Here is a 27655-nt window from a genome sequence, read left to right as displayed (position 1 = left end):
ATGGGTGAATCTCTTGGAGACCAGTGTAAGAAGGAAAATGGCTTTCTTACTTTCTTAGAAACATTCAGCTTTCTGTAGCCAAATAAAATTCTTGTCTCTGGAGCACATTATGTAGCTGTACACACTGTCAGGATGTCCATTGCCTCTACACACACGTAGGGGCTACAGAAGAAGAAAGTCTGTGGCCAAATAAAGCAGATTTAGGCATTTTGTCACAGCTTCTAAAACCTTCTCAGGGAAAACCAAATGGAAAGCAAGGCTTCCTCTAGCCTTCCCTGCTTATTGACTCTTCTGGGCTTTGAGAGATGCAGTTTCTTTGCACCAATATTGGAGCACTGGACTGTCTGTAGGCTGGTTTAAGGGGACAGTTGCCGTGACAAGTTCTTCCAGTTCCACTCCTGCTGTGTAGCAAGAGCTCAACTTTTAGTAGATCTCACAGCCTTGTGTAGTTCTGTGGCTGGGTAAGCTCATCTGTTCATTTGTCTACCCATCTTCATTTGTGTTCCTTCTGCCTGCCTAACATAATTAGATTTGAATTTCTTGGAGAGTTCTCATAAGAATGGAGGAAAGAAAGGAAGCTTTTAGCGTTGTCTTTCAAGGTTCCCTAAAAACCTCCTCTTGTGGAACTGGGCCAGATTCCACTTCAGTCTGATGTGCAACTTTCCTTCATGGAGAAAAAGCACCTTGATCAGAAATATGGTGCCAGAGCAGGCAGCCCAGAGAGAGGAACTGGTTTGCCTGAGTAAAATAGTGTTGGTGGGATAAAAGCATTATTTAATCTAGCTTGATATACCTGTTTTCTTGCTTTACTATCCTGCCTCAGCCATGTGCTTTCCAGCAGACTGGAATGGTTCATACATGGACACACTAGGCATAAGTGTTTCTGTTTTAGCAGTTACTAATTGAAAGTAATTTCTAGATTTCATAGCTCTTGTTCTCATGAGCTCTCATGCTTCTGTTTCTTCCTAATGATATTTTCAATTTTACTCTTTTACACTCTTCCCTAGACAAGAAAACCACAGTGATATACCTCAATCTGAAATGGTTTTATTGCTGATTTATGCTAAATTGATATCCCTAAATCAAAATAATATTTCCTACATGAGTTGACTGCACCATTTTAGTTAAATAATTTTCTCAATCAATTCTGTTGTATCAGTGCAGTTTTACCCTATCCAGAAAATCTTACTTAAACTGCTACAGCTCTTGGTGTGGCTATGAATGGGAACAAGCTTTCATTCTCCTGAATGTCAGATCTGGGGAAAAAAGAAGCTGTTTTCAAATGTTAAAAAAAATCTATTTAAGTGTAGTTTGTTCTAACTGTCCTTTTAGTAATTCTTCCCTTTCCTGTGTCACTGTCACGTGTAAATCTCATGGTGCTGCACAGAAGGACAGACTGGGAGCTGATGTTGTATATTTTGGAAACAGGTACAGACTGAAATGACATTTCAGTTCACTGGCCTGGCTACAGGAAGCCAAGAGTAGGAGTGCAGTGCTCTCCACCAAAGCTGCAATGCCTCCTCTAAACACTGTTTAGTTTCCAAACATGCAGAGTACCCAGGTGAGGTGAGTGTGAGTGAATTGCCTGAGTCAGCCCTGGATGAGTGGTTTGAATTGGGCTTGCATAAATCTCATCAATTTAGAAAGAGCCTAAAACACTTTCAGTGAATTTGCATGGAGGTGATTTTGTGTACAGAAGTCAATTTGAGGTGGTGAGAAAACCAGCAGGACAAGTACATGTTTTCATAAGGATTTGATTTGTTAGCATTTAATGACATTATTTTGTCAGTAACAAAGTAAAACCCCAAAAGGTGCAGTGCACAAAGCTGAAAAGTGTTAGGCAAAAAGTGGGCAGAGTATAAGAAATCCTTTCCTGACCCCAATCCCATGCATGCCTGGGTATCACTGCTTGTGACATTGATTTGAGGGTATTTAACAAAGAAAAAGACTTCATAGTTTCTGTGTTAGAAACTCCTCTGTGGCTGGCATCCAAAAGCTTATTTGCACACCAGTTCTGAAGTTAAATAAATTATGTGGCAATCGGTGTAGCACTAAGCTGAAGCACTGATATGAGGGGGAAGGGCTTTACAGAAAGCATTGCCTTGGTTTCCTCTCATTTCTCTTTCAGGTGAGGGAATGTTTAAAAACAAATGATTGTGGAAAACTTGGGATCCCGCTGTGTGGGGGTTATTTTTCAATGGCCAATGAAACAATTCCCCTTGCTTCAATACTCAAATTCAAAACCAAATGAGCAGATCTACTGTTGAGAAAAATACCTGTTAGAGAGGGCAGCTTTAGTGGTTAGATGACTGGTACACCATCATCAATGGAGTTTTGAGTTTCTCTTTGGTAAAATATAAAACTGGAGCCTTCATCCCAAATCAGGTGTTTGTAAAGTCTAAATGCATATGGACAATTTCAGATTACTTGTCTGCCTGATAACTGAGCCTGTGTGTCTTTGGTAGGAGACTTGCTCTCATCAGATTGAACTAAATGTGTGCTATGTAGTTGTGAAGAAAGATGTCTACTGGTAAGATTTGGGGAAACTTGGATTTTGCTATTAACAGAGCAGCTAAACAGCTAAAGGGCCCAGATGCAAACTCCAGCCAGCTCCATACAGATAGACAAGATTTCCCTGCTCTCTTTTGCAAACTTCTACAAACTCCTCTGAATGCAAGTTAGTTTAGGAACCAATTAATTTATGAAATGCATTAAGCACCACGTGACTTAATACAGTGTCTGAGCTCCTTATCTATGGAGATGAAAAATTGGTGACTCTTCAGTACTAGTTTCAAGATTAGCTCTTTCTCCTTAGGAGTTAATAGGAAGTGAGAGATCTATGTCTATTTATGTGATAAAATTAATTCCTGCATAAGATGAGAGTAAAAAGCCCAAATACTTGGAAGTTTAGTCTCTTGATTTTATTTCTTATGAAACTGAACCCTTCTCCTCTTCTGGATTCAAGGAAATAATATAATACTGAGATACAGCTTCAGTTGTTTTCTCAAAGGGAAGATTCAGGCTCTTCTTTGAAGGCTAACTTATTTCTATGTAGCTGTTAAATACATCCTAGAGCAAATAGCACTGCAGCACCATGTCTAAAGCAATACCCCATTCTGGATAAGTAAAATGTTAATTTCTGCATTACTTTATGCTTTTGATTTTGTAGCAAACCAAGTACATAATGTCAACCCACAATTTCTAAAGTGCCTGATGATTTAGGGGTTTGTATACTTTGGTTGTGCAGTATAAAGCAGGTGGGTTAGTTGGGCTGGGTGATCCTGGTTGTGACCCTGAGCCAGCAGCTGTGTTGGTGGTAGATGAGCCACTTCTCTGAGTTTGGGTGCTGTCCCCAGTTCAGGGCCTCTGGCTGGCAGGGCAGGGAGGGACAGCACCCAAAGTGGGGACACCATCCCAAAGCTCTCCTTGGGCTGGTGCTGCCAGGGAGAGCAGGACTGCTGACTTGTTTGGAGGCCATGGCAGCCTGGCAGTTGGATTTGTGTTGTGACTAATGGAAAATAAGCAAAAGGAGAGAAGCAGGGAGGAGGAGCCTCCCCTTTCTTGACAGTGGTGTATTTATGCGTGGGAAAAGTACTCTTTCTTGACAGGTTTTTTGTTCCTCCACCAAGCAGAGGGTTGTACACCTGCTCTGGGTTGCTCTCGTGGGTGATTCTGTGTGTGAGTGAGCCCACATCCCTCAGCCACCCCCTCCTCAGCTGTGCATGTGCTGCACAGCTCATGTTCCTTCTGGGAAGTGTCTGGGCTCTGTTTTAGCACAAGTATCTATTGCTGCTTTTGATTTTCTCCTAAATCAGACCTAATTGGTTTCTTAGTGGCAGCACCAAGAATCAAGTCCTTCACAGATCACCTTGCATAACTTTGAGGGTTTTTTTCCCTTGTTTCTTCTTTGTGGTTGGTTTTGGTATTTGTTTTTAAGCAGTGAAGAATTGATTCAAATTCTCATACTACCCAACAGACTTTGAATCATGACATGAAAGGACAATAACATTTGTTATCTTAGCATTCAAAACACAGCATGATTTGTTAATGGTTGTAAGATGTATTGACACAATTGGGTGGAAGTTGCTCTGGAAGTGACCAGGGCTATCACTGAGATGTGATCCGTTTACATAAGAAGTGACAAGGCAAGTATGCCCAGAAGGCTCGTTATGATGATTATTATTATTAAACATTACTACTATGACTATTAGCTTTATGTCTGTGGATCAGCAGCAAAATTTTGTTAAGCAAAAATCCTCAGATGCTCTCCCCAGTGAATTCTGGATTCATCCCACTTACCTGAGTTTCAGTGGTGTCTTCCTATGGATGAGAGTTGTCATTTCCTTTTCTCCCCTGATAAGTCACTGCAAAGGTTTTTGCTTTGTCCCTCCTCACAGGCAGCTGCTCTTCTCTTTTGGGAAAACTGCTACTTTGGAGTGTCCTTCTGGATGAAAGGCAGGAAAACTTCTATCATTAAATAATAGTATTGTGGAGCCCCAAAATATTGTGTGTTTTAATGTTGTTGCATAATCTTGGGGCTTATTGATGCTTTATGCTCCTGTATAATAGCCTCAAACACATGAGAACATTGTGAAATAGGAACAAGGAAAACACTTGACAACACTGCATTTTTAAGCTAAAAATGCTTAAAGCAATCTTAAAGCCTGAATTCCTCCACAGATTAATTAGGATATTCTTTCAAAAATCTTTAAAGATGCTGGACAAAGAACAGTGTGATGATCTTTGCCCAAAGTCGAGTGTTAATGGGGGAAAGCATTATACTGATTTCCCTTTATCCCTGCTCCTTGCTCCCAGTGGTGCTGTGGATCTGACCTGCAGGTCAGGATGGCAGCTGGGGATAGTGCACATGGGTCTGTAAGTAGAGAGGGAGTTTGCCTGGCCATGGCTAGTCATGAATTAGTCATCCCCCAACACCCCCAATTAGCTGAGCTCATTTCAGTGGGCTCTGCTGTGTTCATTTATTAGTGAATTTGAAGCTGTGATTGAGGCTGACCTCTCTGGTAGCTGGAAATGTTCTTCCCCACATGGTTGTACATGGTTTCTGCATGGGGAGGGATGTTGTCAGCCAGTCCTGGGCTGGCTGAAAGAGAAATATCCAGTGTGCCTTGTGATGTGGGCACAGAGAAGGGTGAGGGTTCTGCTCTAAACTGGAGCCATGCGTGCTGCTCGGTGGATGGGGATGTTGGTCACCACCCTGCTGGGAAGGGACATTGCTCATGGCACTGCTGAAACATGTTCTGCTGTTGGTGTGTGCTGCAGCAGGCACAGCTCCCCTCGTGTGCAGGGAAAAGAGTGTCTCTTGCTGCTGAAATCCCTCATTTTGAAGGGAGGTTACAAGGCAGAAGTTGGAAGCAATCAGTTAAAGCTCCATTTCCACAGTGCCCTTCATGCCAAGCCTCTCAAGGCACTTAAGAAAATACTGGAAGCTGTACAGCACAAAATAGCATTGGCACATTGCTCAAGAAAAACAAACCTCCTGCCTGGATTTGAAAATTGAAAATTTACAAGACTGATTGCTGAGCTTCCAGGCCCAGGAATGGAGTTAGAAAAAGGGCCCTGTAAGATCGGGACAGTTTAGGGTGTTCTTCAGTGATGGGAATGACATTTCCATCAGTGCTTATAATTTTTCTGGTAGATTTTTTTGTTTTGCTATCATACCATCTCCTCCTCCTAAGAGTCCAGGCTGTAGGATTGAATTTCTCTTTCCTGCAACAGCAGCACAGTGAACCTTCTTTGAATCTTTCTTTTTTTCCCTCCCTAGTTTCTGCTAATATGATTCTGATCCTGGAGATAGCAGGTCCAAGCTGAGTTCCCTCTTGCAGCACAGTATCTTGCCTTCTGATATTTTGACAGTGTGGCTCTGCTCCTCCCCAGACTGGAACCAGGGAAAATGTGTCTTTCTTTGTAAAGCAGTCTGACAGTCCCAGAAGCCTCATGCTGGATGTATGTATTTACAGAAGAAGTTGGCTGCCTTGCAAGCATTTCCTCTTTGTGCAGCCCTGGTGTACTGGATCACACTAAGGAGACTTGCTGGGGGATGAGTATGTGAGGTGATCTTTTCATGATAAACCCTTCCAGTCTGAGTGGGCATTGCTGCAGGCAGCAAGAATTTCTGAAGTGAATGTGGGAAAAAAAGTCACAACTAATAGGAGTTGCTCCTAATAATCCTGGTACAGAAATCAAACAAAGTCTGGTTAAATTAAAAGAGTTAAGTTTCTTAAGTTTTTCTGGTTAAGAAAAAAAGTTAAACCAGTAAAGATTTTCTGGTTTTATTGCTAAAATTGGTTACAGTTTTGTCTTATGGGTTTTAGCCCATTTTATTTTCCTGAAGGGATGTGGAGGTTTGGGGATTTAATCTTTGGCATTGTGAGGGGTCTAGAAGAACCAAGCTAACCATGAGAGAGCTGCTACTCTCGTGGTGCAGGGCTGCAGCAGATGCTCTCAGAGAACTGATTCCTCCTTTCCAGTTTGCCAGCGTGTATTTTTGCCTGTGGAGTCGGGGAACCTGATATAAATCCACTGGCAAGAAGTTGTTCCTCTCAGTTGCCTTTTTAAGAATAGTCATCTGAGTGTCCCTGGGGATATCTGGAGAAGCTCTGGGCATGTATTGTCATTACTGTTGGAGAGCAAGAGACGAAGGGGTTGGTTTGGGCTGTAGGTTGTCAGGAAAAAAAAAGAAAACATCTCTACAAGGGAAACAGGAGAGATTAAAATGAGGAGCAAAATGCTAGAAACTGGATGCTGCTGAATATTAATGTGTCAGAGAGCAGCTTCATATGGGAGGTGGCAGGAGGTGCTGAACCAGTGACAGAGCCTGAGCCTCAGTGAGCCTGGCATGAGGAAAGGGAAGCTCCTCTGGCACAGGTGGGGATCACCTTTCCTCAGCTGCAAAGACACTTCAGCCATCCCTGTTCAAGGCATGAGAGCAGCCTGCAGGCAAAAGACAAGGTTGCATCACATGTGCCTTTGAACAAGCTAATTACTCCCAAAATAGCCATTTGACCTTCATCTTCTTAAAGCTCTGCACTGGCTGTGGAGCCACTTTTTTATATGATGAAACAGTGAATAATTAAATCTTATCAGTTTGTGTAAGTCTGATAGAATTGGAGTTGATAAGCATTACTTTTTTTTCTTCTTTTCCTTTTTTTCTTTTTCTAGCAGGGCAAAAGGAAATTACAAAACTCATGTGAAACTTCTGTAGAAGTCAGAAGTGTGAGTCTAAAGAAGCAGTACAAGGGGATTAGTCCCTTAGGAGGATTAGTGTCTATTAAACGTGATGATCTGGATGTAGCTTCCGGCTCTCGAGGCCCATAAATTGCTGGGCTCTGTACCCTGGGACAGAGGGCCAGGGAAAGGGGTACCTTAAACCCCCTGCCAGTTCTTAGCCAGGATGATTTAGGGGTTGGAGAACAGGGTAAGGGGAAAGCCTGGCTGCTGGTTAAGCAAGCTGCAAAATTCTGATGTTTCAGCAGACTTGATCTTGTCTAAAACTAGTCTTCATGAATGCCCCTCTCCCCAGCAGAATGCCAGAATTCATGTGTGCTGGTGGCTTCACAGAACCCATCCCCCAACACTGGCCACAAAAATCAGGCACTGCTGTGGAAGGGGAGAGCTGAGCTGAATCCATGTGGTGCTGCTGATAGGTGCTTTCTGTAAGGGCTGGATGGTGCCACTTGAGAGGAGGGCTTGGTGGGCTGGGGAAAAAACACCTTGTGTGTCCTTCTGTCCCTCCAAAAGTTTGGTTGAAGTGCCGGGCCGCTGGAAGGGCTGGGGCGTGCCAGGAAAGTGTCAGCAAGCCTCATTTTGGCATTTATATATGAGGAGTAAGCACAATCCTTCTACTATTCCAATGAGCTGCTTTTGCCAAGAAAAATCATTTGTAACTCTTTCTTTCTTCTTGTAGTGCTTCTCCAGCAGGCCTGGCTTAGATTGCTTTAACCCCTCGAGTGCCAGCAGGCGCTGCAAAGGCAGAGCCGTGCCTTGTGCACGTCTTGGCAAGTCCTCCCACGTGCCAACCAGCTCCGCAGCAGACTGAAGCGCTGTCTGGCAGTTAGCTTTTCTTTTTCATCAGGTCTGTTCCTTAGGGCTGCTGCTGCTTTTTTATGTTTTTATTCCATTCCTGGGGCTGTAGCAGAGGAGGAGGAGGCGGAGGCTTGGGAGGAAGCTGGTTCTCAGAGAGCTGGTAACCTGAGGAAGGAGAGGGAAAACGGAGCAGGGAAATGGTGAAGTGGTTTGACCCTTGCTCTGTTGTGTTGTCTAGCAGGATGCTGAATCAACAGCACAGCAAGGCTGCCAGTGTTATGTGCTTCTAGAGATTTGCTCACCTGCAAGTTCAGAAGCAGCTCTTCCTCTGTTCTCTCAATAAAGCCTCAAAGAATAGGAGATGCCTATGCCTTTTTATGATGTACACTTCAGCTCTTGCAGTGTTGCATATATGCGCTTTTACCTTTGATCATCATTTGGAGAGGTTTGCAAGACAGGTTTAGTTGTGTGAGAAATGGATGTGCTGTTTGGAATGAGCCATTTCTCCCCCTCCCTCTAGGTGCTGGCTGAATTTTAAGTTTATCACCACCCTGAGCTCTGAGCAGAAAGGCTGTTTGTTCCCTTTTGTGTTGCTTTACAGGAGAGCAGTGCCTTTACCCTTTTGTAGAGACTGGGCAGCTGCTTTGCTGCTTTGCTGCAATCCTTGATGAGATTTAACAATTCATGTTTCTCTACATAAGAAGTTGAAAAAGACAGTAAGTCCTTTTGTCTATCTAGTGTGCTTTTTTTTTTCAAAGGGAAAGGAAAAGAAGCAAATTATTTTGTTTTAAAAAATAACATTTTAATAATGTAGTCTAACCTTTATGCTAATTGCCCCAGGCTTTTAATGAAGCAGCGTAAAATTAGTCCTGTGAGTCTTCATTAATCAAATATAGGAGCTGATGGTATAGTAATAAGATGCTGTGCTGCCTCTGCTCCCCATGCAATGTTGACATTTGCTTATATTCAGAGTAGAAAGCAACTATATTTTTTTTGGTAGCTCATTAAAATAATTAGCCATGTTTGGCTTTCTTTAAAAAAATCTTTTCTTAAAAAATCCTTTTAATGAGGAAAGATGAAAACAGACAGGATGGAAAAGTCAAAAGAATCAAATTAAGATAGAAAAACTGACTGCTGGAGGCTTCCTTTGAACGGAAGATTTATGTATGTTAATGGCAGCTGTTGGCTGGAACCTCTGTACAGACACCTTGTTTGTTATTTGCAGAACTTACAGCAGAAACAAACAACTTCAAGGGTCTTTGTTGATTTGTTTTGTTCCAAATTATTTTCCAAAGGTGCTCTAAGACACGCTATGCCTCTGCTCTGTCCCAAACCTCAGTGCTTGCATGGGGGATGTGCTGGTGCACACAGGCACTGGTGCCCTGCCCCTGTCCAGGTGAGTGAGTTCTGCTGTCCTGTGGTGGGCGAGCCCAGCTCCCCTCTGCAGGCACGGGCTGAGCTCTGGCCATGTTCTGCTCCAGCTCTCGGAGCATGCTGGTCACCTGCTGAGTCCTGGCTTCAGGAGAAATAGTGCTTAAACACCCTGCTCTCACAACAGACACAACCCCAGTGCCCAGTCCTTACTAGAAGTTTCAGGGTGTTTTGGAAGAGCCAAATCCTGGAGCTCCAGAGCAGAATCCCACCCCCATCTGCGCTCCCTGGAGGGAGGGTAGGCATCTGCTCTTACCGTGCCATCTCCACTTCAAATGCTTTTCAAGCAGCATTTTCTGCTCTGGCTGCTGCCTAAGTAGAAACTGCTGTCTGCTCTAAAAATGTTTGTGGAGAAGAATGGCAGCAGAGTCTGATTTTTGTGTATAAGATGCTGGTGTAGCAGCTTTGGGTTTCTACAGGGTGATTATGAAAGGCTGGCCACAGGCAGGGAAGAGCTGGGATGATGCTCCTTGCTCAGGATGTGTCAGCCCCTGGTGCCCGGCTCTGTAAGCGTGCAGGACACGGCTCCTCTCAGGAGAGCTGCACTGCTAATGTGCCCTCCTGATTGTCCAGATGATGGCTCTCATTTCAGAGTTCAGGCCTCGGTGGCAGGGCAGGACAGCCGTGATTATGCTGCTCCTGCCTGTGCGGCCATGTGCGTGCACGTGCACGTTTCCAGATGAAAAACGATGGCGGTCCGCTGGGGATGCGGCTCTTGTCTGGGAATCAGGGAGCCTGCACTCAGTTCCTGTGCTGGCCACATGGCATTAGCAGGCCAGCTCTCCTTCCCCTTCCTTTTTTCTCTTCCTGTGCTGCCCCTTCCACAGGCACAGAGTGGAGATGAGGATATCTCTTTCTCTTAGAAAAGAATTTGGCTATCAGTTGCTGATGATTTTAAAATGAACACTGTGATTTCATACAGCTTAGAAATGACTGATAGTTTAGCAATTCAGGCAGAAAGGAAGTTGGATTCCCCCTCACTAATCCTCCCCATTTCTACCCATGTGCTTGCTTCCAGATAAGTCATATTTAATTTCTGATCTGTTTTCTAGTGTGTTCCAGCATTTTTCTCACTGCCAGATTAACAGCTCTTCTCTCCCAGTAAAATCTTTCCATTCCTCCTGTCCAGAGAGCTCCATAAAATTTGTTTGTGTTTTCTGAAAAGCATTAAAGTAGGTTACACAGCACTTTGACAGCCTGGGGTGTAGGGACTATGAAGGTGAGGGAGCAATCCATAGGAGAAAAAATGCTCCATTTCCTGCACTGAAATTGTTTGTAGGAGACTCAGCAACCTAAAATAGCTGCCTCCAGAGGACTCCCACAAAAGCCTTATCCTCAGATTGTTTCACCTCTCAGCCCTATGCAGCCTTCAGTTTAAAACTTTCTCTTTTTTCCCAACCAATGTCGCCCTCTTCCCTTTCTGTTGTTATCCAGTTCTGTCAACACAGACTGCAGTGGAGTGTGCTCCACAATTGTTGTGAAATTTAAAAGAAAGCAGTACCTGAAGCTTAGCCACATGCATTGGTGCAGTTATTTCTTCCCCTGCACAGAGGGCAGGCAAAGTCCAGCATGTCCCAGGGCTTGGAGCAAGAGACACCCCAGGAAAACCTGCAGGGCTGAGAGGGTTCATCCCCCTGGCTTGCAGCGTGTGCAAGGAGGAGCAGTGGTTCATGTATATGCAAAACCTTGCTAATGAGGTGTGGGATTATATCTCTGCTAATGATGGGGTTCTTTCTGATCCTCTGGCTGCTGGGGCAGATCTGGTGTGGGTCAGAGCACTGTCAGCCAGAGGCTCTGCCCAGAATTGCTGAGGCAGGAATGAGCTGTCAGGTTTGGTGATGGACAGCATGGCCAGGCTTTGGCTTTGAGTGCCCCACAGTGTGAGATTAAAGCAGGCAGGGAGTTATGGGGTGTTCACTGAGCTGGCTCTGGGTGCTGTGCAGGGGGAAGCACTGGGGACGGAGCCTGCAGCCATAGGCCTGGCTTAATCCCGTTGCTTACACCGAGCTCTTGTGACATCCTTGGGCAGCACTTAATCTCCAAGCTTTAATTCTGCGTCTTTATCCACACTTTGGTGAAGTGCTTAAAGATCAGTAGGAACCAGTTCAAGGTATTATGGTTGTTAATGCAAATACATGTTATATCACAGTATCTTCACCATGTTTATTCCATGGAATATATTTATCCATAAAATTCTGTTACATTTATATACAGCTCCAAACACCCTGGAAGCAGCTAGGTGTTGACAGAACAGCTGCAGTCTTTTACTATGTTCAATAAATACAAATGGATATAAACAGTATCCATCTGTCAGGCTCAGTTAGATGGTTTAAACATAAAGCTATTTTGTTCCTGTAATTGTATTTAGATCTGAAATGATAGAGGTTTGATTTTTCTTTACATAGTGATAAGATACAAATTCCTTTGAATTGCTCTGACTCCTGATTTATTGCAATAAATTAAATAATAATCCATCCTGCCTTGTTTCACCCCTTCTCCAAGAAAAGAGAGCTCACTGCTCAGGCACTGAAGCCTCCTGCTTGCAGTAAGCCACCCTTCCCATGCTCATAAGCACCTGGGCCTGTGACCTCTGTGTTTACAAGATATTTATTGCTGCTTGCACTTCCCACTGCTACAGTGTTATCACTTCAGTGCCTTGTAAAATTTGATTGTGTTTAATAAACGTATTCAGCGTTATTGCTGAGCAAGTCTGACAATTTGCCCTTGTTCCTTCCCTCACACACACAAACTCAGACACCTTCACAACCTACATATTTTCTTAGCTACGTATGTTATTGCTTGTGTTGTATCGGAGGCAATTTTGGATGCATCTCAATTAGATCATTTTTCTAATTAAATAAGTGCTTGTGGTTGTAATGTGAGCGTGTCTCTGAATACTGAGTGAGTGTGAGTCACTGCAGTGATTTTCCCAACTTCTGTGTGATGTTTGCTTTATAAAACTCAGCTTCTGGCACAGAGGCATCTCATTACCTTCCCCGTGCTGACCTCTGGAGCTGATGTTAGCCAGATGTGTTCAGCTCCCTCCTTCACCACAGGCTTCCTGTGTGACATCAGGGAGATCACTTGGTTTCACTGTGCTGTTTCTCCCTCTCTAAAGCAGTTACCAGAGCCCTCACCTACTCCTCAGAGCTTTTGGGGAGCTTAGGCTGTGGACACATGTGGGAGTGTTGTGTCAGAGGAATGTCTGTGGTGTTCTTTATCTCCTTCTCCTCACCATCGTGTACCTGAGCATGGGGGGATAGTGGAGCCAGGTGTTGCTTTTCTTGTGGCAGAGGTAGCTTTTGATTTCTTTGTCTTTTTGTGTCCTAGGGTTTCTCCTTAAGAAAATGGGTTAACAATATAAAAACTCTGTTTTGTGCACCTGAGGGGGTTTAGGCACCATCTCCTTGATGTGGCTTCTCGTGCCAAAGCAGTCTTCACTTCTATCCTGTTACCAGCAAAATTGCATGAGAAAAGAGTGTACAAGCAGCTGCAGGGAGGTGCAGAGTGGTGCTTCTATTGCCTTACTTTTTAGCTTCGTTTTGTGGGGAATATCTTCCCAAGAATGAGAAATCAGGGATTGAGTGGTTTTGCCTCTGTAAGACTGGTGGAAGCTCACTGGTGTGGCTGGAGGATGTTTGGGTATTCCTGTAAGCTGCTGAACTGTGGTGTGTGAGATCGTGTATCCTCCTGGGTTCTAAGGAACAGGCAAATGCCTGTAAAGTCTCATTGAGGACTAAATATTTTTATTCTATGTATATAAGGAGAAGAAGGGCTTTTCTAATTGTCAGAAGTGAGAAAAAAAAAATTGCAAAGTTTAAAAAGTTAAATGCAGGCAAAGAGATTCTTGTCTCTTCTTCCATTTCTTCTCTTTAAACGTCCCTCTTATAACCATCACAAACTGCATCACATGGCTTCTTGCTCTTGATTAATTATAACCAAACAAACAATCGAGTCCACGCAGGCCAGTGTATGGTCCTGGTGTAATTTCTGGGCTGTGCAGCTCAGGATGTGTTCAGTAGGAGCAGTCCCTCAGTACCAGCCCTTTCTGCTGTGCCTCGTCACACCAGAGACAGCATCAGCCCCTGGGACAAGTGGGAGCCACATCTGTCACCACAGCAACCTGACATTAGACTTATTTTCCTCCCAACAAAGTTAATTGCTCTTATATTTTATGGAATTTGGCTGAGTTTTTGGAAGTCAAGAAGCACTGGCTGTGAGCAAATAATAGCTTGAGGTAGTGTCACTAAATAATAAATATGAGTACTGGTGGAGCAGAAATACAACATACTGTGCTGTCATTCATGGAGGTTTTTCCCCTTGCCAGAGTTTCAGATGCAAATTTCATCGTTGAGCCAATTCAGATATCTGCTTGGAAAAAATCTTTCTCCCAAAAAGCAGCAGAGTAACAAAGAATAGGAAAGAACTACTGTGTGATGGTGCAGTGCAACCTGCATTAAAGCCTGGCTTTTGTGGACTTTTGCAGGATTTTAAGTCATTGCTTCAGTCTCCAAGGATTTCAATAGATAGGTGACAAATATGTAATGAAAGACCACTGCTAAAATTCACAGATGTGCCCAGGTTACATTTTCTTCATGGAGTCTGGCCCTTAATAATCAAAATTTCATGGACTTTCTGATACACTTGAATGTGAAAATTGCATGTGAAAGTAGATGACAGGCCCTCTGAAATACTCTTTGCTAGTGACTGACCATCTATTTTTGCCTTTCTCTGAATTTTCTTACACTTTTAGAACACAAGAATCTTTTTTGTTTCTTTGAAAACAAGTGTTTGTTTTTCTTTTCAGGGAGTTACTGTAACTGGCAGCATCATTGTAGAATAGGGGATCGTCCATAACAATAGAGGGAATGTAGAAGACTAACAAGTATCAGTGTGGATGAAGTGTCAAAAACAGAGACTGAAGGAAAAAAAAAATCGTATTTTATAAAATTCATGTTTGAAGACCAGGATGTAAAATCCAATGCCCCTGAAATCTCAGCCTGTAATGGACTTCTTTCCTGATGGCAGTGGGAGGTTTGCACAGAGATCACGACCTTTATGTAGTTATATTCTTATTATTTATTCAGAGCCATCTTGCCACATTCAAAGGGAAAATTTGCTCCTTGTTTGACCAGCACCAAGTCTGATCTTTTCCTTTTCTTCCATTTACTGTGTCTCCTGCTCTCCTTGTATTTAGCTTTGCTTTCTGTGCCCTGCTGCTTCCCTGTCTCTTACCCAGAGGACATCCTCCCCCTCAAAGCCTTCCCCATCTTGTTTGCAATGACAGAGCTCCAGTTTAGCTGGGCTAATTCCAGTTAGGCCTCCATGATCCAGCCTGAGGACAGCTTGGTCCTGCCCTAGAGGCAAGGATCTTAAAGCACCACCAGAAGACACCACCAGCACGTACTGCTGACGTGGCTCTGTGGATGCTCTGAGAGCTCTGTGCCACCCAGGGAGAATGAGTGGCTTGAGCCTCCTCTCTGAAGTGTGCTCCACATCTTAAGCTGTTTTCAAAGTTTTCATGTCCTTATGGGTCACGTGCTGCATCTGATGATTAAAAAAGGTCTGGTTTCTTTAAAGGGATGAAGGGAAAAGGAGTGGGAGATGGAGCCTGGGGTGACAGAGCCAGATGTGAGTGTGAGGATGTGGAAGCTAAAGACAGACCAGAAAGCTGTCATGCTCTGGGCTGTGCTCATTTATCTTACACTTAAAGTAAATATTTCTGAGTAAACTAGACACTGAACTCTTTTGTGCAAACCCATGTGCCATGGCAATTATTGTGAGCAGTAAGCCCTCCCTACCCTGTGCCTGAGCTGGGAGGTAACAGAGTTCCTGCTTGAGCCTCTCTGCAGGGCTAGGTCAGTTCTGCAGGGAAGGATGGGAAGGTGGGAAAAGTGCAGATGTATTGCCATTGTATGCAGCTATTCAGAGTCTTTTCCTACACTTGAGACTGAAATCTGTTTTTCTGGCACTGACCTTATCGAATAAACATTGATTCAAGAGCTGAATGTCCCACTTATATTTTTCCATTTGACAGCCAACAGAAATGCACAGGCACAGTGTGAGCTCCTTCAAGGAGGCAGAGTGAGAATTTTGTGATTCTGTTTTTCACTTGCAGTCTAAACTCCAGTATTAAATACCTATTTCTACTGCTGCTGCCCCTCTCCTCCCCTCCTGCTTCTCTTGTCCAAGCCTACTGCTCAGCTTTCATTTTGGCCTTCTTTTTCCTGTCAAGGAATATTTGGGTTTAGGACCTTTAGACTGGCAGCACTGGAAAATTAAGTCATCATTTTGTCTGCAAACCTGCCACTGTGTCCCTGGGCACAGAGCAAGCTCCCTGCCAGTGACTTCAGCCTCTCTCTCAGAGGATTTGCCTGCTGCAGGTGCAGGAGGTAATTCACATGCAGTGCCCATCTCTCTCTGTTCTCTTGAGGTGCCAATTATCCAGCATTGTGTCAAGTTAGATCTGGGGGGTGTGCATGTAAGGACCACAATGAGCTGGTGCAGGGCTGGAAAGCTGAGGGTACTGACAGTCAGGCCTGCCAGCGAGATGAAGTGAGGAAGGACAAAACAATCTGGATGCAATTAGAGTCCTGCCCACCTTCTCCCTAGCCCCTTTCAAACACAGAAATGTGCATCTTCCTTCAAGGATAAAAAAGTTTGGGCTTTGTCCCCCATCCTCCACCTCCCACTCCTTTGTGTATATCTGCACTTGTGCTTTCCAGCAGGGAAGGAATGTTCAGTCCCACAGGGACTGTTCCTGCAGTGTCTCTGGCTCAGAGCGAAGCTGGAGGTGGTGGATCTCCCAAGGGAAATTTCTTCTCATGAGGTTTATGGCTCGCTTTTGCAGATCTCAGGGAGGCTGCTGCTGTTCAGAATGGGAAATGGAAGTGGAGAAAGCAGTTGGAAGTGCACCTGCTGAAATGTTCTTCCTGCACCCACACTGATTAAAGTATAGCCTACTTCTTTTTCCTGCTTCCTTCATAAAAGATGCGTTGGGTGGAGCTCATCTGTCTAGAGGAAAGGGAGGCAGGGTAGTGGAGACTGGATTCTCTTTCTGTCTGTCTTTTGATCCTCCTGTGTAAGTTGAAGGTTTTAGAAATTATTAAAAGCTTCATGCAGGGTGAATACTTTCAGAGGAGACTGAACCTGCAGAAATAAGTTCCAGCTCTAAGGTTCTCTCACAAGCTCAAGGCTGGGGTATTAAATCCCATCACACTGATCAACATGGTCAAAAGAGCAAGATGAGGGTGGAAGTGGGTTGACTTCTGCACATTTTCAAAGCCTTGTTTCAAATTTACCCTTAACAGCTTTTTAGGAAAGCCTCTCAACTGGGGAATGTAATGCTGATTGAAACAGCTTTCTATGATGCTGAGGTTTTAGGCACACAATAAGCTGCTCTGCTGTGTAAGTGGCCAAAAAATAGCTAATACCTGGCATGGTGATGTGATGTATTTAATCCTCCTGATTAAAAAATGTTATCCTCTCCCTTTAGTCTTTCTGATAGGCAGCAGTCACCTGTCACTCCTTTTTAGCATATCCCACACATTAAATGAATGCTTCATCTTTGATAGTAATAACAAGAACAACTCTACACTTAAATTGAGTCTGTGGTTTCCAAAGTGCTTAAGAAACTCACAGCTAATTCTGCCACTGTGTATTTAGCTGTAATTTTACGTACCTGGAAACCCACAGACTGATACCAGTAAAGCCTGTAGTCATAAATCCAGATTTTTGGTGAAGACTCCACTCTAAACTGATCACTCAGGCTTTTTTCTAGTAGAAAAAATTGATGCTGAGCTGGGAACGAAACTCATTTAATGAGGAGTGTAGTTTTTTTATTCTAGTCTCTAAGTGTTACTGTCCTTCCACCCACAAGGTATCACTGGTTCTGTCTCAGTAGCAAATATTAGCCCCTAGCAACATTACAGAGTCGTAGGAGGAATCGGTCATTTTCCTTGCTTGAGTACAGGCTGCAGCCAGTTTAAAACAACCAGCCATTTCTTGTTATCTGCTCTAAACTGCTGAATCCAGCAGCCCTGAAGAACGAGGCCACATCTGGAGAACCTGTCTGTGCTGCCAATGTTCCTCTGAGCAGCAGGGAGGAAAGAGTCTCTTCCTTCTGAAGCAGCATCAAAAGAGCTGTCGTGTGTCTAATGTGTCTTCCAGCCTGCAGTCTCTGAAAGTGAGATTCCCTTTATCATAATACAGTGAATCATCTCAGGAACACGCACTTGGGGATGAAGAGGATTATGTTTTTGTTAGTGTCTGATTGTCTTTTTCAGCAATCCTTTCTCGGGCATTAAAGCCGTGGCTCTTTGCAAGCGCTGTTGTTTTTGGGGCTGTCATGTGGTGGATGGGAAGAAGTGGTGTTGCTTTGTACTTCAGGTCTGCTCAAAAGCAGCTTGACCACCTTCTGTCGTGACAGTGTAAAAGCTGTCACCCTCCACCTCCAGAAACAGACCTAGAACTGAGCTTTGTGGGCATTCTCACTTAGGAGTGTGTCAAGACATTAAGTTCAAGTCTGTTGTATGTGCTGTGAGGTTCCTGGGCAGAGTTTTGAAGTTCTGTACTACCATTTCCCCTCTGTACAGCAGGGATGGGAGTAGCTCCTGCAGGCTGGAAAAAGTTATCAGTTCCTGTAGTCTGGAAGAAGCATTGGAGACATTCAGCAAACTGTGAAACAGGGCTCACCAACCTTTCTGTGTCCACTGACCTCATGCCCAAAGCTCTGTATGGCTGGAGTGGCCACACACATCCCATGTGGTGTAGAGAGCCTCAGGAGGAGTGTGTGAGGAGGAGATGGCCCTGGTTCCTCAGGGATCACTGGGACAGGCCAGGGCTGCACAAAAACCTCTCTCTGGGCTGCCCTGCTGTCCTGAGCCTCAGCAGCTCCTGCTGGCCTGTCCTCTGCTGTGATTGATCAACCCCAGCTCTCACACCAGCACTGCCCCTGGCTGCTCCACCTCAGACATCGGCACTTGCTGGTGTCCTGCTGGTCCTACCACAGGCCAGCTGTGGTTGCTCCTGGTCTTGGGGAATGGGACTGCTGATGCATTTGGTGAGGACTGGCTGATGTGATGGGGTAGACTTGTCCAAGGCATTCTCTTATACTGCAGCACATCCTACTTCAGTGATGGCACACCTCTAGAATACAATGATTTTTCTTTTGCTGTTTATTCGCCCTGTCTGCCTTTTGGTCTTTTGGAAATGACTGAGACCTGTGTTGCAGCTCAAGAGGCTAAAACACAATGATCCTAATCAGGAGAACTGGAGCTATGCTAGTTAGCTGAAGATTTTCATGTTTTCTCTAAGGTCTTCTCTTTTTAACAGTTTTCTTCATTGAGACCCAGGAGTTAGGTTAACCATCATCATAGTTTGCCCCAATTAGAGACTGGGGAGAAAGAACTATAGCAAACTGGTGTTTGTAATTGTGTGCTGAGCAATTACCCTTTGGGACATTTGGGCTGAAGTGGGAGGCAGGGCACAGTAGAGAGAGGCATGCTGCTATAAATGTCCCTTTAATTGGGCTGCCTGACACAGGAGGAGTTTGACACTCAAGAGGTTAGACCATCTGGTGTATGGGAGGCCTTGCTTTATAGATGTTTAACTTTTTTTTAAAGTACACTGAAGAAGCATTACTGATTCCCATGTCATGAGTCTGTTAGACATGGAAAGCCTGGTGAAAACACTTGAGCGGAGGCTCTTGAAAGCAGAAAAGTGGTCTCAAGCAGTTTAACTGCTACTTAGAGTGTGCAGTTTGCTGTGGCACGTTCTCTTCCTGCCCCCAATCCAGCTGGGTTTCTGCAGGGAATTATCTTAATGCTCTATGGAAAGACACATAAATAACTAAGCACGAGATTCTGCATAAAGCACAGTCTGAATGTGCATGTTTTGCTATATATATGTGTGTGTGTAACTGTAAATATTTGTGAAATAGCAATATAACCATGGCATGCACAGTATTGGTGAGGAGTTTCAAAATAAATCAGCTTGTGTAGGAGTAGGGCCTTCCTAAGTTAAGGCTAAGAGTACCCATGAACCAAACTCTTCACTGTACCTGGAGAAGTCCCATGAAGTGCAGGAGAAGCTGTTTTTCCTCTTTGAGAGATGAAAAGTCATACTCTGTCACACGTTTTCTCATCAGAGTCTATTTTCTTTTCCAAAAATATGCAAGTAAGGCAGAAACACATTCATACTCAGATTTTGTATATTTTGTCATGGTTGTGTAACTGCTCTTTATGACAAAGTCATGGAATGCCTTGGATTGGAGAGGACCTTCAAGCTCATCTCGCTCCAACCCCCCTGCTGCCCATGCTGGGGGATCAGCCCAGGGCACAGGGGTTTTCTGGGTGCCAGCACATGGGCAGGGCATGTTGAATTTCTGTCCTGAAGTCCTTCTCCTCCATCCATGCTCCACTTGCCTGTACTTGTGCTTGAGATTGCCCTGGCCCAGCTGCAGGACCTCAGCATGGTTTCCTGGAGGATCTGTTCCATGGTCTTGCCTGGCACAGAGGTGAGACTGACTTGCCTGTAGCTCCTCACCTCGTTCTCATTTCCTTTTTTACAAATGGGAAGTCCGTTTCCCCTTTTCCAGTCAGGGGGAATGTCACTGGGCTGCCACAACTTCTCAAATATGATTTATATGCATGATTTTTTTTTTCCTAATCAGTAGGGTTTACAGTGAAGCAATGTGCATGCACACTTAATTATCTTCTGGTGTTCTTTGGTTTTGCTTTGGTTTGTTTGTTTGGGTTTTGTTTGTTTGTTTTGGAGGTTTGTTTGTTTGTTTGTTTTAAGGAAGGTGGGACTAGTACCAGTTATTGCTGAGATCCAGCATTCTTGTTTCCTGTGATTTTCACCAAACTGGGAGCCTTGGCTGTTAAAGGGGGAGTGAGGCATCATAGAGAAGAGGAACTTTCTAGAGGGAAAGGAATTTTGGCAGCCGAGTCACTAAAGCATGCAGAGTCTGAGTTAATTGCTGTGTTTTAGGTGTAAGAAACTGTTTAGTGTAATTGCAGAACTGAGCAGCACATTCATGTGGGTCCAGGATCATGTCAGGCTCCTCCATGACCTCCTGTTTCCCTGACTGCAGTTGCACTGTGTGACTTTTCTATGATTATGGTTATTTGTGTCTATAGGATTTACAGTAACAAACCCTGATCTTTGACAGGATTTCTTAGAGCTATTGCAATGTGTTTTGAAAAGGAAATAGTTATTTGTGGTGGCCTCAATTTTGATAGCTGAAGGTTTCCTATGGTTGCAGTTATTTAGAAGACTAAGCTTTTGTGTGGTGGTGGGAGACTCCTGGCTTAGAAATCTTTCTTGCATCTGGAAGTTAAAGGTGAAATACTCCTGCCTGTCTCTGTTGTACAGTTCTCCTCCATGCTGTCAACAGGGCGCCTGCTCACAGTGTTCTTTGTTGCTGCTTTTAAAAAAAAAATTCAAGGAAGAGGAGAGCAATCATATTTAATAATGCAATTACAATCAGGGGAAGATGTTTATCCTGTAAGATTCCAACTGCTGGAAAAGCCCTAGGGCATTCTGGGAAATGAGATGCAAATATCCAGGATTACCTCTTCCTAAAAATACCAGAATCAAACAACAACAACAATCATTGCACTGAGCAGTGTATTAAGTGATTAGTCTGTTATTGCCTGCAAGAAGCTTTGGGCTCTCCAGCCAAAGGACCGGTCCAAACCAAACACCGTGCTGGCAACGCGACAGCGACCTGGGGGCTGTTCCAGGCCCCCGTCCCTGCTCCTCTCTCCGTGCTGCAAAAACAGCTTTTAACAGTTTGGCAGCCACAGCTGAAGCCTTCACACAGGTAAAAAGCTCTGAGAAGAAAAGAAACCACATCTCGTTTTTCTCTATAATCCTAAGGCTCTTGGTCTGGCTGGTGGCAGTTTGTAAATGAAGACACATTTTGGTGGTGCCTTGTGATTAAATTCATTTGCAAAGTCCTAACTCCTTCTCTAAGTTGGCCATGAGAAGTATTATTCATGGGGTGAAAGTTTTGAAGACACTTCAGCTGTGGTACAGCAGCAGCAGCACCCCATGCAACATTGGGTGCACCCTGTTTCTTTCTGTTTGCTGGATACCAAGCAGTGTTAACCCTGATGTCAGTTCTTGGATGACAACAGTTGTATTCTATATTTAAAGTAAAATCAAATATTAAACAAAACCATTTCAAGAACTAATCTAAATTTAATTTCAGAAAAATGTTAGCTGTGAAAATCTTGATGTTGGCTCTCTGGGTTTAAGGCTTCATTGAATCTGAGCTAAATTACAGACCAAGCATGTGAACTGGGGCCAAAACATGCTTTGCAGTCAATTAGATAAAACAAAAATAATTTCATATGGTAGTGAGTTGAACTTCTGTCTATCCAAACTGAATTTACACATCTGAATCCACTTCTACTGGAAATAAAGGATTCAAACACCCATTTTTCTCTAAGTGCTCATTAACAAGGGCATGATCACAGTACTTTCCATTTTATATGCTGGGATTCAAGCAGAGAGATTAAAGATTATTTGGATTTTTTTTTAATTACAATACATATTTGAAGATGTTCTAATGGTATTCTTCTACTAATTTGCTATGTTTTTTTTTCAGATTTTTTCAGAAGATCAAGGTCCTTAGTTTTCATAAGCTTATTTTTGGGGGTAGTGATTTACACAGTCTTCTTTCATTCAGGTCCATTCCCTAGGAGAAGCTGCACTTGGCAGGTTTGCTGTGCTGTGTTATCACAGGGGAGAACAGGAGGTTTCTGTGTCTCATGTGTCATTCATTGGCTTTGTTCCCTTTCATTTGCTTCGTTGTGTGGAGAGGGCAGCGCTCAGGCAGGGGCTGGCTCAGAACCTCTGTTCCCATTCCTCCGGGAGCCAGGGTTTGGAGTCTTTGCTGTGTGCAGTGACGTGTGACTGTCTCATCACTCACCCCTGTGAGTGTTTTACCCATTGGTGCTTTACCCCTCCTCTGCTGCTCCTCCCGGGGTGGCTGAGCCCACAGCAGTGAGGGAGAGCGAGCACAGAAATCACTCAGGCCATGCTGCTGCTCCAGGAACACGCTCACACATCTCTGTGTCCTCATGTGCTCTTGTTCCTTTACTGCCAGAAACCCACACAGTTAAGGTGGCAAATTTAAGGTCTCTGAATACCACAGGGTGATACTGTGGGATCATTTGGTATCTTGAGTCTGCTGGCTGAAGGACCCCATGAGAATGGTGTGCCTCTGTGGGAGACAATGTCCGCGTGCCTTAAGGAAGTAGAGACTTTAAATGAATGATGGGCAGGTGCAGCAGCAGAAAGGGTAAATATTATAGCAGGAGTTATTAGCATTTATCACATTGCACAAAATGAAGTGTGCAAATGACATGTAAACTCAGTATCTCTGTGTGTATGTGACTGTTCTCTGGATATGAGGGTATTGATCATAGCTGTTGTTTGCAGCACGGCACAGCAATATGCACTGCAACGGGAAACGAGCTGGGCAACGGTGACAGAAAGTGAAGTAATAAGACAATGAGACAAAAAGCAATAAGAATTTCAGACATCACCATGTGTCTGGAAGGGGCCATGACCTGGCTGTGGTACAGAACACATCATGGTGAGGTTTTTTCGTCTCAACACCAGGGAACCCTCCTGTTCCCTTCATCTGAACTGCCCTAGGGAAGAAGGGGAGACTTTCTTCCTTAGGACATCAAGCCTTTAGAAATATTTGCAGGTTTTCCATCAGCTAAATCGTTTATGTACCAGAGAGACTCCACACACCTGCAGACAAGGCCACTGGTTTGTACTTCAGGCTTTGTGGTTCAGCTGTGACTTAAGGGGCAGAATTTGGTTCTTGAATTAGCAACCAAGATCAACCCCTGCCTTTAGGCACCTGTTCCTGGTACAAGGGAGGGAAAACCTTGAACTTCAAACTTAACATGGCATAGAACATGCTGCAATGTGACTGCCTTCACCGTGGGATGGATGGCAACACAGACACCAAAGAGCCCAAGCTGGAATGGAGCAAGGGAGAGCCAAGCGTTTCCCTGCCTGCTCCCACTGTGCCTGGTGCCACAGGCAAGGAAAAGCACTGACAGGGCAACGAGATGGGAGCTGCCTGTTCCAGGAGCCTTTTTCCAGCCCTGGAGATCTCTGAATCTGAGTAGAATAGAAATATTTCCCCTGGACCATGTTGCTTGTAGACTTGTCATGAGTTGCTATTCCAACTGCACCAGGATTAAGGAGTGAGGACAGAAGGAGTGGAAAAAAGCTTGCAGAAATATTTTCTGACACTTGGTTTAAACATGCAGAAGAAGTCAATTTTGTCGATATTCCTATGGAGATCTTTGTGCAACTGAGGCTTAGGGAAGAGCTTTCCTTGCCACATGGTGCCTAAACTACAGCAGTTTATGTATTGAAGAGGAAGAGCTTTGGAGGTAAATGCCAGGTGGTCATTCTGTCTTATGCAGGATGGATCATCGCCAAGACTAATCTTCATTTTTACCACTAGCATGATCAAAAAGGGAGGAAAAGAACCCCAGCTGTTTCTGGGGTATCTCTCTGGCCAGGCAGGAGGGAGCCATGCACTTGCTTATTCCTGGTGTCAGAAGTCAGCACCTGCTCTGCCAAGTGCAGTCATCAAAGGGGCTTCCTTGGGGAGCCAGCAGTGCAGAGCTGCTCAGCTGGAGGGACTGAGTAGATGAATTGGTCTGTTTGATGGTTTGAACTGGGTGGGGACAGGGAATTGAAATCTTGATGATTGTATATACTGTATGCTGTGCTTTCTGCTGCTGTTGCTGGGCTGCTTTTGGAATGGTGTAGAAAAGACCCTGAGTTTTATGTTACTAAAAGAAAGAGCAGGAGGGAGGAATTGTACCAATTAAGTTGTGTTTTATTAGCTACTAGCAGTGGGCACAGGATCTGTTACGTAGCCAAGGTGCTCTAATTCTTTCCAGGAGAGGTTACATGTGCCTGCATGGTTGGTAAACTGAGATTAATTTATTCTGTGGCCTTGGCAGGCTCTGGTAAACTGCATTGCTATAGGGAGTTATGGGGGAAGAGTATCAGATGTCAAACTCAGTTTGGTCTGACAAGACAAAGAGTTTTGGGGTTGTTTAAAACCCTCTCAGTTTGTTTAATATTTGGGCTCTTATTCGGATTTGTTTGTAAGTGTAACCACAGTTCTGCTCTGTGTGTGTGTGTAGGCAGTGGGAGGGTTCCTTTGTTCATACAGAGACAGGTTATTGCAGACAGGCACTTGCTTTTAAGTGATTTTGCCACCCTTGTCTGAAGGGTGTCGGAGGCTGGCAGTGCAGATAGCCAGCTTTTGAGTCACGGGAATATGCAAAAATGGACCTTGTTGATGTACTGACCTTTGGATAATTATCTTGATTTGTTGGCGTGTGACTTATTAGTCAAGGAAAGGCTATTGTTTAAAACAAACCAATAAATAAGACACAAAAAGGACAGTCCAGTCCTTGTCTTTTGTTAGAGCAAGAATTTGCTTTAAAAGCAAAACCCTTTAGAGTGGCTCAGCTGTGAATTGAAAAAAGGGAGCAGTCTGAGTAGGTATTGACCAAGCAGAGTACTGGGGCTGTTCTGCAGTCTGGAATGCACATGTATCACTACAGAAATGCAGAGTTCCAAGCTGCTGAGTTTGGGTGTAGAACTGAGTTTTTCCCTCGCTTGAGGTTCAGGTTGCCTTGACTTTTCTCTCTGACTCATTTGAACCATAAGTGTGTGCAAATGCTTGTGACTTCCACACTGCTGCTGGTGCTTTATTAGGTAAAGGGCTTACCCTGCTCCAGAACAAGAGAATTGTTGTTGATCTTGGTTGGAACAGCCTGGGGTTCTCAGATGCATGGGATACAATGGCACTGTTGTGGCTGGTGCCTGCCCAGGGTCTCTCCCTGGTATCCTTTGTTATAGTTGCATAAATACTTTTCCCATTAAGGGAATTAATCCTTGCCCGATCAGCATTTAGAGCCAGGAATAAATGAAATACAGCCTTTTGTATTAAATAGCACTGTGGGTTATGGTGGAGAGTAAAAAGCCCGTCCCTTATTCCATCAGGGAAAAAGAGAGCCTGCTTTTCCAACTTGGCTGAATGATTCTATGGACATGTCCCTAAACCTGAAAATGTGCATTAGAGCCCAGATCTTTCTAGATTATGCATTTATGTATCAGTGTTGGTCCTTGCAGCTTCAGTGTAGCCACATGTATCCCAGTGGTGAAATTTTGGGCAGATACTTTGGCCTGCTGCAATCCCACTGCAGGTCATGGGTGTCCTGGGTGGGAGAAGAGGTGGTCAGAGGTGCAAATCCCTGTACAAGTGTCCACAGCAAAGCCAAGAACCTCTGGCATTTTTCCATGCACTGCTTTGCTCCTTAAGTGTCTGTGTACAAGTGTTGAGAGTTAGACTTACTGTTAGAGAGTTATGATGTGAGATCCAAGCTCTTAGGATCTGTTCCTATTTAGTTCTGATCTTCCCCCAAAATTTGTTACCTAGAGTAACTGTGACTGCCCTATCCCTTGAAGTGTTCCAGGCCAGGTTGGAGCTACCTGGTCTAGTGGAGGGTATCCCAGCAGGGGGTGGAACAGGATGACCTTTAAATCACTGGATAATCACCTCCTCTGGAAGTGCTGGAGCTTAATTCTACTTTTATTTTCCAGAGCATAATTTGGAAGCAACTCCAGTACTGGTAGATGGTATCAAACAGGTGTCACATGGAAGAATTTAGCCCTAAGTGAATAGAAAATTTGTCCTCCTGCATGTTCTTCAACTCCATGTGTGAAAGCTGCAGAATAGTTTGGAATAATATCCACTCCCATTATTTAGCTGCATAAAATACCTTGAAGGCAAATAGCACATCTATAAATTAAGCTTCTGAAGTGTTGGTCAGGTTACTCGGGGAGTTTTTGACAGTGAGATTATTGACGGTGTAAAGTGATAGTTCTGCTCTTGAAAAGCTCATTCTCCCAACACAAATCACAGCACTGCCAGGATTTATTGAACTGCCTGATGGAGAGGTACTGTACAAGCCTCTATTAGTCCCTTTCCTCAGCTTTGCCATCAGGAGGCTTTAAATAATTGTATTTGAAAGAAATGTCAGAGTGACAGAATTGGGTGCAGAAGGCCATAGATATTCCCTCAGCGCTCCACCCCGCCCCTGTTCTTTCTCTCATGCTCTCTCTTGCTCTCTCTATTATTTGATAATTTCAGAGGGAGAGGGCTTCCCCAGCTGCATAATTGGAAGGTTTCAAGACATTGTGTCTGCTGCTTTAGGCAAAGTCTTGGTTATGCTGCAGAAATGGGAAGCTTCCCAACTTCCTGCAGTCCTGCAGATCTGTTTAGTCAGCCAGGGATGCTCCTGCCAGGGTTGGGGCTGCCATGGAGGGTGGCAGTAGCAACTGTGAGAAGAGCAAAACCCGTGATGGTGGCACTGTGGGGATTGACAGCCTTGGGGAACAGAGGTGCAATCCCTGGAAGGCAGCTGGGGAGGCAGAGGCTGCTCACCAGTCCCTCTTTTAACTGGCTGGTGGTGAAGCCTTCATATGAGAGGAGAGGCAGCTGGCATTCAGGAAATGAAACAAGGAGGTGTCGTCCCTTTGAAAATAAAGGACACTGAGTTCATGGGATCACGATGTTCTCAGTTGCAGCAGAGCTCTGGAAGTTCTCTGGTCCCATGAACAGCACTCTGCCGCCTGTCAGAGCCTGGCGTGGCCAAGACCCCAAAATCCATAAGGATAGAGCTTCCCTGAGGGCCTCTGACCGGGTGGATCTGAGAGGAGAGTGCAGGTGCCCTTGTTCTCCCAGTTCTGTGCCTCTCCAGGTGTGTTCCCAGGACTTGTGTTCCCAGGGCCTGTGCTGAGCCCGGGGCCTGTTCTGTGCTGCTTTACTGGGGAGGGACAAATGCCTCACTCAGCTCCTGCCCAGAGTGCCAGGGTCCATCTGTGAGCTGGGACTGCCCTGGGTCTGTCTGTGTGAGGGGTTCTGGCTGAGCTGGGACTGCCCTGGGTCTGTGTGAGGGGTTCTGGCTGAGCTGGGACTGCCCTGGGTCTGTGTGAGGGGTTCTGATTGAGCTGGGACTGTCCTGGGTCTCTGTGAGGGGCTCTGATTGAGCTGGGACTGCCCTGGGTCTGTGTGAGGGGTTCTGGCTGAGCTGGGACTGCACTGGGTCTGTGTGAG

General features: G+C 44.6%; 1 protein-coding gene and 1 long non-coding RNA gene across 2 annotated transcripts in view; both read left to right on the top strand.

The window, feature by feature from the left end:
- LOC128817456 (autism susceptibility gene 2 protein-like) overlaps nucleotides 1-27655 on the top strand; it is a 357230-nt gene that overhangs the window by 124268 nt on the left and 205307 nt on the right. The window lies entirely within an intron of this gene.
- Nucleotides 1344-4583, top strand: LOC128817106 (uncharacterized). Its single transcript, XR_008440110.1, has 3 exons — nucleotides 1344-1561; nucleotides 2466-2530; nucleotides 4398-4583. It is a non-coding gene; the product is annotated as an uncharacterized LOC128817106 (long non-coding RNA).

This window comes from Vidua macroura, chromosome 20, assembly GCF_024509145.1.
Source record: "Vidua macroura isolate BioBank_ID:100142 chromosome 20, ASM2450914v1, whole genome shotgun sequence".
NCBI lineage: Eukaryota > Metazoa > Chordata > Aves > Passeriformes > Viduidae > Vidua > Vidua macroura.
The sequence above is the reverse complement of the archived record's forward strand: the minus strand, read 5'-3'. Positions and strand labels throughout refer to the sequence as shown.